This window comes from Panicum virgatum, chromosome 1N, assembly GCF_016808335.1.
Source record: "Panicum virgatum strain AP13 chromosome 1N, P.virgatum_v5, whole genome shotgun sequence".
Lineage (NCBI taxonomy): Eukaryota > Viridiplantae > Streptophyta > Magnoliopsida > Poales > Poaceae > Panicum > Panicum virgatum.
Window position 1 is genome coordinate 62,333,854 of NC_053145.1, and position 12,731 is coordinate 62,346,584.

General features: G+C 45.6%; 1 long non-coding RNA gene and 1 pseudogene across 2 annotated transcripts; both read right to left on the minus strand.

Moving 5' to 3' along the window:
* Window positions 1-249: 249 nt before the first annotated feature.
* LOC120653754 lies at window positions 250-1,109 on the minus strand (annotated as a pseudogene).
* Window positions 1,110-1,362: 253 nt separating this feature from the next.
* On the minus strand, window positions 1,363-11,844 carry LOC120653850. 2 transcript variants are annotated; one of them, XR_005666867.1, is made up of 5 exons: window positions 10,982-11,844; window positions 9,910-10,015; window positions 3,066-3,118; window positions 2,189-2,286; window positions 1,363-1,662 (listed from the first exon to the last, which is right to left on the minus strand). It is a non-coding gene; the product is annotated as an uncharacterized LOC120653850 (long non-coding RNA). The 2 variants fall into 2 exon arrangements; XR_005666866.1 differs by lacking the exons at window positions 9,910-10,015; window positions 10,982-11,844 and having other exon boundaries at window positions 3,066-3,321.
* Between the last annotated feature and the right edge of the window lie 887 nt (window positions 11,845-12,731).

Here is a 12,731-nt window from a genome sequence, read left to right on the forward strand (position 1 = left end):
CCTGTCGCACTGGGCAAGGCGCGCGGTCGCCGCCGCTGCCGCCCCGTCGCACGGGGTAAAGGCGCCGCCGCCTCCGCCCTGCATGCAGTATAGTATGATTTTTTATCCGCATGTACAAGTGTCGTCACCGCTATATGTATGCACAAACAAGTAAGTAAAAGAAAGCACAACTCACTTGCACGTCAACAAATAAAGCCGCTTGCTGCTTGCAGATGAGCAGACATGCATGCATCAGAGGCGGCAGAGCGATCACGACCACGCCCGGTCGCCGGCGGGTCGCCACCGCGTGAGGCTCCGGATCCAGCCTCTGCCCCTCCGCTCCTCGGCCGCCTGCTTCTTGCCGTCCAGCCCGACCGCCGACCTCTTCCAGCGCGCCAGCTGCAGCAGCCGCCCCACCACCTGCTTGCGCCACCTGGCACCTGGTCATGGTGACGCCGCCCCGTTTGTTATTAACGACGACGTGCTCCACCACCGCCGCGGTTGACGACCTCGCCGGCGCCGGGGGATTGCTGGAGGCGGCCTTGTGGCTGTCGTCCCACGTCGCCTTGCCGTTGTCCTCGAACTTGATGGAGATGAAAGAATCTAGTAATCCAGTAGTATTTTTTCTTATATATATTAGTCTAGCCCCCGTGCATGCACGACATTATACTAATTGGCGGTGGCATTCCGATTCCTAATGAATGTGTGCTACTACTCCTTGCCTTCCTACTTGGGAGTTGAATTGGGAGTTTGGGATGCTGCTTGTGGGCGTACATACCATCGGGGCTTGCGGCGGAGGTGGTGCCGTCGGACTCGTCGGCTGCAGCGTCGGGGCGGTGGTGTCGGGAGTCGAGGCGCTGGAGGAAGGAGGAGCCGAGCGCCAAGACCTTGGGGAGGGAGATGACGCTGCTGGTGGTGGTCCTGCGGCGGCGGAGGGTGGCGTTGGTGGTGGTGGCGAGGAGGAGGAGGCGGTCCTTGAGGGCTTGAGGCAGTGGGCGCAGAAGCCGACGACGAGCTCCCTGGGGTGGAAGCAGCAGTATGGGCTGTCGCCCTGGCCATGGCCGTACGCCGGCGGCTTGTTCATGCTTGCTGCCTGCGCTGCTTTCTTATCTTTCTTTCCGACGCTGCAGGTCTAGTCTATGGAGTACTGGATCGGAGAATTGGAGAGGAGAGGAGGGATTGAGGGAGGAAGCAAGGAAGCTTCTTCACTTCACTGGCTCACTTTATGTTTACGCCCGTGGGTTGCTACGGGTGATAAAAAACAATTTAATATAATAATAAATATAGTACGAGAAATATATAATATTTTAATCTTTATTGATATCCACACACAATCATATAAAATAATAGTTTTCAAATTTGGTAAATTCAAATACATCAGGATATCCAATGCCACATAACCCACTTTCAAATATTTTTCCATGCAATGCAGCTCAGATATTTCTAAACATATTGAGAAGTATTTTTCGACATGCATTTCCAGCCAACGCCAAAAAATTGATCACAAACTTCTTCCTCAGTGCTCAGCCATCTAAGATTGTTGATGAGCACGATTCTAAATAAATATCTAGACCAGCAACTGAAAAATGTCTTCCCGAGCATGTCGCTGACCACACCCATGCCTTTATCGTGAAATTTCAATAAAGCATCTTTATTGTTTCCATGCTGGCCTTTGTCCTGGATCTGGATAATCAAACCAAGAACATGAACTTTTAGATAACGCTTGATTTCACTGAAAAGTGAACAAATAAACCTGAAAGTGGGAAAACAATAAGGGAGGTATAACAAAGCAATGGAAGGTGAAGCTCTATGACTCTCCAGAGCAGCAAAATTCAGGTTCCCTACCTATATGTCATTCAAACGTGGTCTTGAAGATAAATCTAAATCATGTCAATTTAGTCAATATGACAAGTGAAAAATGCATGGTTAAATAATCGATCAATATGGGGATGGCTGACAATCGACCATCATGTGCCGGCAAAGTTCAGAGAATTGTAATCAAGAAACTCAAATAAAATTTAGAAGAATAGTACTACTTGCTGGCACCCAACAAAAGAAGAATTAACGCTTTTCATCCAAAATATGGTGCTAGTCATTTTAGTATCTCAATTTTTCTCAGTATAACAAACTAAAGAGAAAGAAATGGCGTTTCTGATCTTTAGAAAACTGAAAAATGGCATCTCTGATATTTAGAAAACTGAAATCAAACCTTATGTGGTCTCCATGGTGCTTTTTCTCACCGACAGTCTGTCAGACTCCATCATGTATTCTCTCTCCTTCCTAAAGCTTTCCACATTATGAACTCACCTAAACACTCCCAAAAAACACCCCCAATCATTTGGGCTTCTAATTTTCAAAAGAATTGCTAGCTCTAGCAGCTTTAAATGAAAGACCAAAAGAAAGCTATCTCTTAGCTGCTATGGCTACTATATCATAAAATTGCAATTATAGAAAGAGCAAAAATATGTCATCGGGCATATGACCAAGTTTCAGATATTGTCTTATACCATGAAATATTCATAATCTAGCCAAACAAAACAGTATTGAAAACAAAAAATATCAGAAGTCTTTCTAAATAGGCTACTAAAAGAATCTTGTACACCAGAATTTCCAATAGTACAAGCCTCAAGTAAATAGATTCGGCAACTCACATCCTCTTCAGTCTCCTTGAAATTCCATTTCAATAAAAAGTAGTAAACAATTCTTATTTTATTTGACCTTAGAGGCGACAAAACTTAAATTGGTCAAATTTAAGGAATGGCTTGGTAATACCCATTAGACATAATCGTGCTATAATCTGGGTAGGTCCAATACACCACACCATTTTTAATCCCTCCATCACTTTATCAACAATATACAGAAAACACATCATTTAGCACCAAAGAGCGATATAGAGAACAGAAATAAGCAGCCTCCATATATCATAGTTTTCATGACAGAATAGTTCACTTGACTCATCTGTGCCAAACAAATTTCTACTTAGTGGAAATAACACCAATTAACATTCCTACAGAGATAATATCCCTAATATTGAAATAAGGTGTTGAGAATTAAAAATCATGATAGAATTCTAATAGACAATATACCTTTGATTCATCAGAGTCTGCGGTGCGGAGAGCTCAAACCATGCGAAATCCAACTTGTCATGGAAGTTAACCTCGATGAGCTTCTTAATCACAAGGACAACATTATGCTAAGCGCTCATCTTGCATGTTTATAATCGACACAGTACAATCAGACCCCAATCACTGTTGGAGTAATGGGCTTGGCCCATTTATTCTAAAGCATTAAAAGAATTTAAAGCCCACTATTAATGCTAGGGAATCAATGTTTAATTCCGTACCGGGAATTGAGGAGGATCTCAACCGACTTAAAAGGTGGACTTCTTGTACACCACTTGTGAAGCCGGTAAGAGGAGGACGGTGAACCACACGCGCGCGCGCGCTCGCTCGCCTCGCCGAGCCGGGCCGGGCCGGGCCGGGCCGGGCCGGGCCGGGCCGGGCCGGGCCGGGCCGTGGCCGTGGCCGTGGCCGTGGCCGTGGCCGAGGCGCGGGCCGGCCGGACGGGCGGTGCGGTGCGGCGCGGCGCGGTGTGATGTGATGGCTATTTTGCCGTTGACAGCAATTAATCGTGCGATTAAACGTGCAATTAAATCTGTAATTAATGGCCATAACCGCATCACCTAAATGACTCTGATGGTGTCCAGGTTCAACGAACCTGAGCACCTGAGTCACTATATAAGGAGTGCCATGCCCCTCATCCATCCAGCGTGAGCAGGCCTCCGAAACCTTGCTCGCCTTGAGATCCTGCACGGGATAGGCGGGCAATCAGGTTTTTGGGTAACGCTTTAGCGTGACTGCTCAAAAATACTAAGGCTTTGCCCGATTGTACGACTACTTCCTGGTGGACGAGCCGAACGACTACGTCGACTACATTCTGGTGGCCGAACGACTACGTCGACTACATCTTGGTGACCGTTCGTGGGACTGCACTGCGAACTTCTTCCTGCACCGATTTAGTTCGACTACTTCGACTGAGGCCAACCGAGTAGATGTCTACTCCAGTTGGTAACAGCGCAGCCAATGCCTCCGGCAACGGCCCCGCTTTAGGGTACTCCCTGAAACTTTGGTTATTTATATTGTTTATACTTATATGTGTGATAAGTATAAACATGTACACATGTTTTATTTTACTCCTTAAAGTCATAGAAATATTGCTAGTTTATACATCTAATTTTGGAATTAAAATATACCGAAAATTGCCTAGATTTCTAACAATCCAAAAACCTGATTGTGTTAATAGGCTTTCGGTATCTAGCTTTGCTGCATCAATCAAACCATCACCTTTTGATGGTTCAAATTACAAACGTTGGCAAGAGCGGCTTATACTGTGGTTAACACTATCGAGAGTGATCCATGTGAAAGAGGGTAAGCCTGAACAATTCTCTCCAGAGGAAGGGAGTGCGTTCGATGAGGCTGATATCCTCTTTCGAGGCTTGATCATTAGTGTTCTCGGTGATAACCTGGTGGATTCTTATATCCGGCTGCCAACTGGCAAAGCTTTGTGGGATGCTCTTGAGGCTCAATATGGAGTATCTGACGCCGGGAGTGAGTTGTATATCATGGAGCAGTTCCTTGAGTACAGGATGGTCGAAGACCGTTCTGTAGTGGAACAAGCTCATGAAATACATACTCTGGCAAAAGATCTCAAAAATTGCAGCAAAGAGTCCCCATGTGTGTTACCCAATAAGTTTGTGGCTGGAGGTATAATCTCTAAGCTGCCACCTTCTTGGAGGGACTTTGCTACTTCTCTAAAACATAAGAGACAGGAGTTCACAATAGATGGACTCATAGGGACTCTTGATGTTGAGGAGAAGGCGAGAGCAAAGGACATACGTGGGAAAGGAGTTGTTGGTGCTTCAAGTGCCAATCTTGTTCAGAAGAACAACTCCCATAAGAACAAGAAAAAGCCACCGCAGAACCAACCAAAGACTAAGAAGACAACCACTTTTAAGAAGAAGAAGAAGACGGGAGCCTGCTATGTGTGTGCTAGTACGGATCACTTTGCTGCAAAGTGTCCGAACCGCAAAGGCAACGACTCCGCCAACATGGTTATTAGCGAGCCTGGAGGAACTTCGGGGTACGGTAATTTATTACCTACTGTTCTTTCAGTCTTTGGTTCACCCGAGTGGTGGGTTGACACTGGTGCTAATATTCATGTTTGTGCTGATGCTTCTTTGTTCTCTTCTTACCAGACCGGCGGGACTTCCTCCTTGCTGATGGGGAACGGATCACATGCGCGTGTTCTTGGTGTTGGTACGGTAAATCTGAAGTTTACTTCGGGGAAGACCGTGCAGCTGAAGAACGTGCAGCATGTCCCCACCATCAAGAAGAATTTAGTCAGCGGCTCTCTACTGTGTAGAGATGGTTTCAAATTAGTCTTTGAGTCCAATAAATGTATCTTGTCTAAGTTTGGTACTTTTGTTGGAAAAGGTTATGAAAGCGGAGGTTTGTTCCGTCTTTCTTTGTCAGATGTTTGTAATAAAATTGCATACAATGTTATTAACGTTGATGAAACAAATGTTTGGCATTCGAGGCTTTGTCACGTTAATTTTGGTTGTATGATGCGCTTAGCTAATTTGAGCTTAATTCCAAAGTTCACTTTTGTCAAAAATTCTAAGTGTCATGTATGTGTTGAATCAAAACAAACTCGTAAGCCTCATAAGACCGCGGAGGCAAGGAGCTTGGCACCCTTAGAATTAATTCATTCCGATTTGTGCGAAATGAATGGAGTGTTGACAAAAGGTGGTAAAAAATATTTCATGACTTTGATTGATGATAGTACTAGATTTTGTTACATCTATTTGTTGAAGTCAAAAGATGAAGCTTTACACTACTTTAAAATCTATAAAGCTGAAGTAGAAAACCAACTTGAGAGAAAGATCAAAAGAGTTAGGTCAGATCGTGGTGGCGAGTATTTCTCAAATTTATTCACTTTATTCTGCGAGGAACATGGTATTATTCATGAGAGGACGCCTCCCTATTCACCTCAGTCAAATGGGGTTGCCGAAAGAAAGAACCGCACTCTAACGGATTTGGTTAACGCCATGTTAGATACAGCGGGACTTTCCAAGGAATGGTGGGGTGAGGCTATATTGACTGCATGTCATGTCCTAAACCGTGTTCCTACAAAGAATAAAGAGATAACTCCTTTCGAGGAATGGGAGAAGAAAAGGCCAACACTGTCATACTTACGTACATGGGGTTGTTTGGCAAAAGTGAGTGTGCCAATAACCAAGAAACGTAAGCTTGGACCTAAAACTGTGGATTGTATCTTTCTAGGTTATGCTATTCACAGCGTTGGATATAGATTTTTAATAGTGAAATCTGGAGTACCTGACATGCATGTTGGTACTATAATGGAGTCCAGAGATGCTACATTTTTTGAAAACATTTTTTCCATGAGAGATGAAACAAGTTCATCTAGGCAAGAGTTCATCAAGGATGATGGCTCTGCTGAGCCGATAGAACACAATGAACATACACTTGTAGAAAATCCTGAGGAGGATAACAATGACGCTCCGAGAAAGAGCAAGAGACAAAGGACTGTAAAGTCTTTTGGTGATGATTTCATTGTATACCTCATAGATGATACACCCAGAACCATTGAAGAGGCATATTCATCTCCTGATGCTGACTATTGGAAGGAAGCAGTAAGGAGTGAGATGGATTCTATTATGTCTAATGGAACCTGGGAGGTCATTGAACGTCCTTATGGATGTAAACCGGTTGGATGCAAGTGGGTGTTCAAGAAAAAGCTTAGGCCAGATGGTACTATTGAAAAGTACAAGGCTAGGCTTGTGGCCAAGGGTTATACACAAAAAGAAGGAGAAGATTTCTTTGACACTTATTCACCAGTTGCCCGATTGACCACAATTCGAGTGTTACTTTCCTTGGCAGCCTCTTATGGTCTTCTCGTTCATCAGATGGACGTTAAGACGGCTTTCCTCAATGGAGAGTTAGAAGAGGAGATCTATATGGATCAGCCGGATGGGTTTGTATCAAAGGGTCAAGAAGGAATGGTTTGTAAGTTGTTAAAATCTTTATATGGTCTCAAGCAAGCGCCTAAGCAGTGGCATGAAAAGTTTGATAGAACTTTGACCTCTGCCGGCTTTGTTGTGAACGAAGCTGACAGATGTGTGTACTATCGCTATGGTGGGGCTGAAGGAGTGATTTTGTGCTTGTATGTGGATGACATACTGATCTTTGGCACTAGCCTTAATGTGATTAAGGAAGTCAAAGAGTTTTTATCTCAAAATTTTGAGATGAAGGATCTGGGAGAAGCTGATGTTATCCTTAATATAAAGCTGGTAAAAGAGATCAATGGTGGGGTGATTCTTACACAGTCTCACTATGTGGAGAAGGTGTTAAGTCGCTTTGGTTATAGCGACTATAAACCTGTCTCAACACCATATGATGCCAGTTTAATTCTTAGAAAGAACAAAAGGATAATGCGAGATCAGCTGAGATATTCTCAGATCATTGGTTCATTAATGTATTTAGCGAGCGCTACAAGACCTGACATCTCGTTTGCTGTAAGCAAACTGAGCCGGTTTGTTTCAAACCCGGGAGATGATCATTGGAAGGGTCTTGAAAGAGTAATGCGCTATCTGAAGGGGACAATGAACTATGGAATTCACTACACCGGGTACCCAAGGGTACTAGAAGGGTATAGTGATTCAAATTGGATTTCTGATGCTGATGAGATAAAGGCCACAAGTGGATATGTGTTTACACTTGGTGGTGGAGCTGTTTCCTGGAAGTCTTGCAAGCAGACCATCTTAACGAGGTCAACTATGGAAGCAGAACTCACAGCATTAGATACCGCCACTGTTGAGGCTGAGTGGCTTCGTGAGCTCCTTATGGACTTGCCGATAGTTGAAAAACCGTTACCGGCAATCCTAATGAACTGTGACAATCAAACGGTAATTGTCAAGGTGAATAGTTCAAAGGATAACATGAAGTCATCTAGACATGTGAAAAGGCGGTTGAAATCTGTCAGAAAATTGAGAAACTCCGGAGTTATAGCCCTGGACTATGTTCAGACGGCTAAAAATCTGGCAGATCAGTTTACAAAGGGTCTTTCACGAAATGTGATAGACAATGCATCTATGGAATTGGGCTTGAGACCCACGTGAGTCATTCTATAGTGGAAACCTGTCCTATGTGATCGGAGATCCCGTGAATTAGGATGGTGAAACAAACTAAAGTCTGACTGTGAGAAGAGAACCTTTGTGAAAAGGGCTCATTCCGTGTATAAGGTGCATTTCTCTTCTAATCTGTATGGCAGGTTGGTCTATACCTTAATGTGTGCCAGGTGGTTTCTTTTAAACAAATGAGTTGTTTTCTTGAAACAAAGATGTTGTCCTACAGAACATCTGAAAGGAACACACCTATATGAGTTTGACCACTGGTCATGGTCTATGAGAATTGGGTATTCTCTAGAAACTCATGAAGGGCCTGGAGTATGACTTATAAGCTCCAAACCGCGGGGATGCTTTTGCAGCCTAGTACCAGTGTAGGGCTCTGGTCAAACTTGTTTGCACAAAACTGGCAATTCAAGGCATAGTCCATTGCACAGTTGTGAATAAGTGTAGCCTTTGTCCTAGATGGAAGTTCAACTTAACAGTCTCTGTCGAATACTGGTATATCAATGAGAGAATGAGGGTATTTCTAGTGTGGCTTGAATTTCTTGGTGGGGATTGTTGGAGTAATGGGCTTGGCCCATTTATTCTAAAGCATTAAAAGAATTTAAAGCCCACTATTAATGCTAGGGAATCAATGTTTAATTCCGTACCGGGAATTGAGGAGGATCTCAACCGACTTAAAAGGTGGACTTCTTGTACACCACTTGTGAAGCCGGTAAGAGGAGGACGGTGAACCACACGCGCGCGCGCGCTCGCTCGCCTCGCCGAGCCGGGCCGGGCCGGGCCGGGCCGTGGCCGTGGCCGTGGCCGAGGCCGAGGCCGAGGCGCGGCGCGGGCCGGCCGGACGGGCGGTGCGGTGCGGCGTGGCGCGGCGCGGCGCGGTGTGATGTGATGGCTATTTTGCCGTTGACAGCAATTAATCGTGCGATTAAACGTGCAATTAAATCTGTAATTAATGGCCATAACCGCATCACCTAAATGACTCTGATGGTGTCCAGGTTCAACGAACCTGAGCACCTGAGTCACTATATAAGGAGTGCCATGCCCCTCATCCATCCTGCACCAGAGCACTGAGGCAACTCGGCTCCTCTCTTCTCCCTCTCCAGTTGCAACAACTGAGTTCCCCAACGCTAATCTCTGCGCGCACAGAATTAGCGTGAGCAGGCCTCCGAAACCTTGCTCGCCTTGAGATCCTGCACGGGATAGGCGGGCAATCAGGTTTTTGAGTAACGCTTTAGCGTGACTGCTCAAAAATACTAAGGCTTTGCCCGATTGTACGACTACTTCCTGGTGGACGAGCCGAACGACTACGTCGACTACATTCTGGTGGCCGAACGACTACGTCGACTACATCTTGGTGACCGTTCGTGGGACTGCACTGCGAACTTCTTCCTGCACCGATTTAGTTCGACTACTTCGACTGAGGCCAACCGAGTAGATGTCTACTCCAGTTGGTAACAGCGCAGCCAATGCCTCCGGCAACGGCCCCGCTTTAGGGTACTCCCTGAAACTTTGGTTATTTATATTGTTTATGCTTATATGTGTGATAAGTATAAACATGTACACATGTTTTATTTTACTCCTTAAAGTCATAGAAATATTGCTAGTTTATACATCTAATTTTGGAATTAAAATATACCGAAAATTGCCTAGATTTCTAACAATCACTTCCACAATATGGTAGAAATTTAGCTCCCGGATAGGCCAATTAGATTTTGCTATACCTGAAATTTTTCCATCGGCTCTACCATCTTCCAGGCCTCCTCACTGGAGCAGGCGAGTGCCTTGAGATTGTTCACCAGAAGATGCGGCTCCTTGACCCTAATGTTCCTGCAAGAACCAACAAATTAAGAGCATCAATAGTTAATAATTAGCCGTGAACCAACAACAAGCAAGAACAGAAACACACAATCGATAATCCCAAACCAAGAACTCAGCAAAATCACAAATCAAGACGTTACTAATTCACTTAAAAGCGCAAACAACTGCACGCTCAGCTATGAACTACGAAGCACATTAGATCCCCTTTTAAGAATGAAGAAATGCAGCATGTTCTTAAGATTGTTTGCTTCAGTCCTAGCAAGTTGAAGAGGAAAATAACACCAACATAAGATGTCAAACATGCAATTTCTTGGTTGAAAACACTATCAACAAAGAGGTTACATGAAGTAAAACAGTCACATATGACATACCTGTATCATACCCTGAAAAAAATATGACTTAACAAAGCAAATAGATGCACACTCATGAAACAAATATGAATTAAAAAAGCAAACAGCTGCACACTCAGCGATGAACTACGAAGCACACCTTGAAAAAAATGACTTAAAAAAGCAAACAGATGCACACTCATGGAAAATGACTTACAAAAGCAAACAGCTGCACACTCAGCTATGAACTACAAAGCACCACAAATGTGAATTAAGCTAATCTATAATGCAAATGCATATATGAATTTATGCAATCCTTCATTTTTAGTCCATCTGTTCCACAAAACAAAAGGAAACTTAAGCTGCAATTAGTCAATGCACACAAATAAAATATCTAACTAAACTCCAGTGGTTGCTACCTTGTTAATAACGTTCGTGACCTAGATCAAGAATATTTCAGTTCACATGGTTGTGCAAGAACTAAGGTTCTCAACTACTTATTCGCTAACGAGCATTTCGTCGAACATAAGGTAGATAGACGAGCAACTCCCTAGCATAGAGCCCAAATGAGCGAATACGAATTCTATAGCTCCAGTCAAGAGATGCGATACATGGAGGGAAGGGAATAAAAAAATATTTGGCTTACTTCGATAGGGAGGACAGTGTCGGAGTGCACGACGGCGGTGGTCGGTCGATTGCTTGCCCGCGCGGACCTGGAAGCAGACGCCAAGGAAGTACGACGACTGCTTTAGCATCTCCGCGAGGAGCTTTCGGTGGGTGGGCAGTGCGACAGGAGGTTGGCGCTGGTGGGGCGGCGGGCGGTGCTGGGAGGGGCGGCAGGCGGCGCGCTGGTGGGGGTGGCAGGCAGCGCTAGGGGCGCGGGCGGCGCTGTCAGCGCAGGGAGGTGGGAGGGAGAGGAGGCGGCGGAATGGGAAGGAGGAGCAGGGCGCGGGCGAGGGTGGCGGAACGCCAGCGGCGAAGTGCCCTGGAAGCACTCCGTATCTTTTAAGTAGGAGAGATTTACATATTGGCAGTAATAATTGCCGAAGTATTATTGGATTCATGCTTTGAGGCACCACTACAGCATGTTGTTTTGTATGTTAGTAAAATAGTACTGTGAAAATATGGATGCATGGATCCTGGCTTTTATTGGGATATGCCATGCACCTGATGTTAGCACCTCTTAAAATAGATTTTGATCACAGAAAAGTGCTAAGTATTGATATGTGTGCTCTAAACAGTTGACAATGAACAAAAAAAATTGTGAATTTCCGCCAAGTTCTTATAACCATGGACAGAGTGCTGTTTGTATCCATTGACTCATTATTTGGATAAAATTGCTCTTGAAAAGGTTTCCATTTATCAATCTCACCACAGTTATGAGAAGCATATATCCATGCTTTACATGGCTTATAATAGCCGACAGTTTGGATGGTGCACTACTAAAAAACGGCCTTTTATCCCGGTTTTGGAACCGGGATAAAAGGCTGGAGACTTTTGTTCCGGGTGGTAGAATAACTGTAGCAAATCATCAATCAATTATCGTCATTAGATTCGTCTCGAAAAGTTACACACATCCCTGCAAAGGTTTTACAAATAGACTTTATTTAGTACTGAATGCATGTGAGATTCTCTTTTCAAAAAACGTGCGCGGAAAATTTACTATAGTAACCAAACACAGCCAATAATAACTTCTCGATGCAATAAATAGTCAAGACATTGAAACTTGAAAGGCAGCACCGCAGCGACAGCGTCTTTACGATCTGCGTGCACTGCTGCGTGTGGCAGCCGGCAGGGCGGCAGGCAGTGCGACACTGGCGAACTGCGGCAGCAGGCGGTGGTCGGCCATGGGCGGGCGCCGCGCAGCCGCGGTTGCGTGCGTGGGGAAGCCTGGAGCTTGGCGTGAAGTTGCGATCCCTAATCTAATCCAGATGACCAGATGAAACGTCGTCCTGATTGCGTCTGCCGGTTTGCGTAGCCTGGGCTATCGGGTAGGGCCCGCTGGTGCCTGGTGCAGAGACGTCTCGGTCTCTCACGTACACGACTACGGAAGTAACGGAACGTGCCAGCCCTCACGTTGCTGCCTGCTCGTTATTGGTCAAGAGCTCAAGCTGACTCGTCTCTTTTGCTGAAGCTGAACAAAGTATTAGTATGTCTGATATATATGAGGTTGGGCCCCATGGCAGCGGGGACCCGGCGCGGCTGCACCTCCCGCCCCACCCCAGGGCCGGCGCTGACGGCGAGGCCGCGGCGCCCGCCGCGAACGGCGGCGCGGTCAGCGGCGTGCCGGAGGAGACGATAGAGCGGTGAGGGAGGCGCGCTGGGAGCTCTCCTCAGGGGCACGGGCGGCGGCCTTAGGGGCGAGGGAGCGGAGGAGAGGGCGTGGCCCGCGCGCG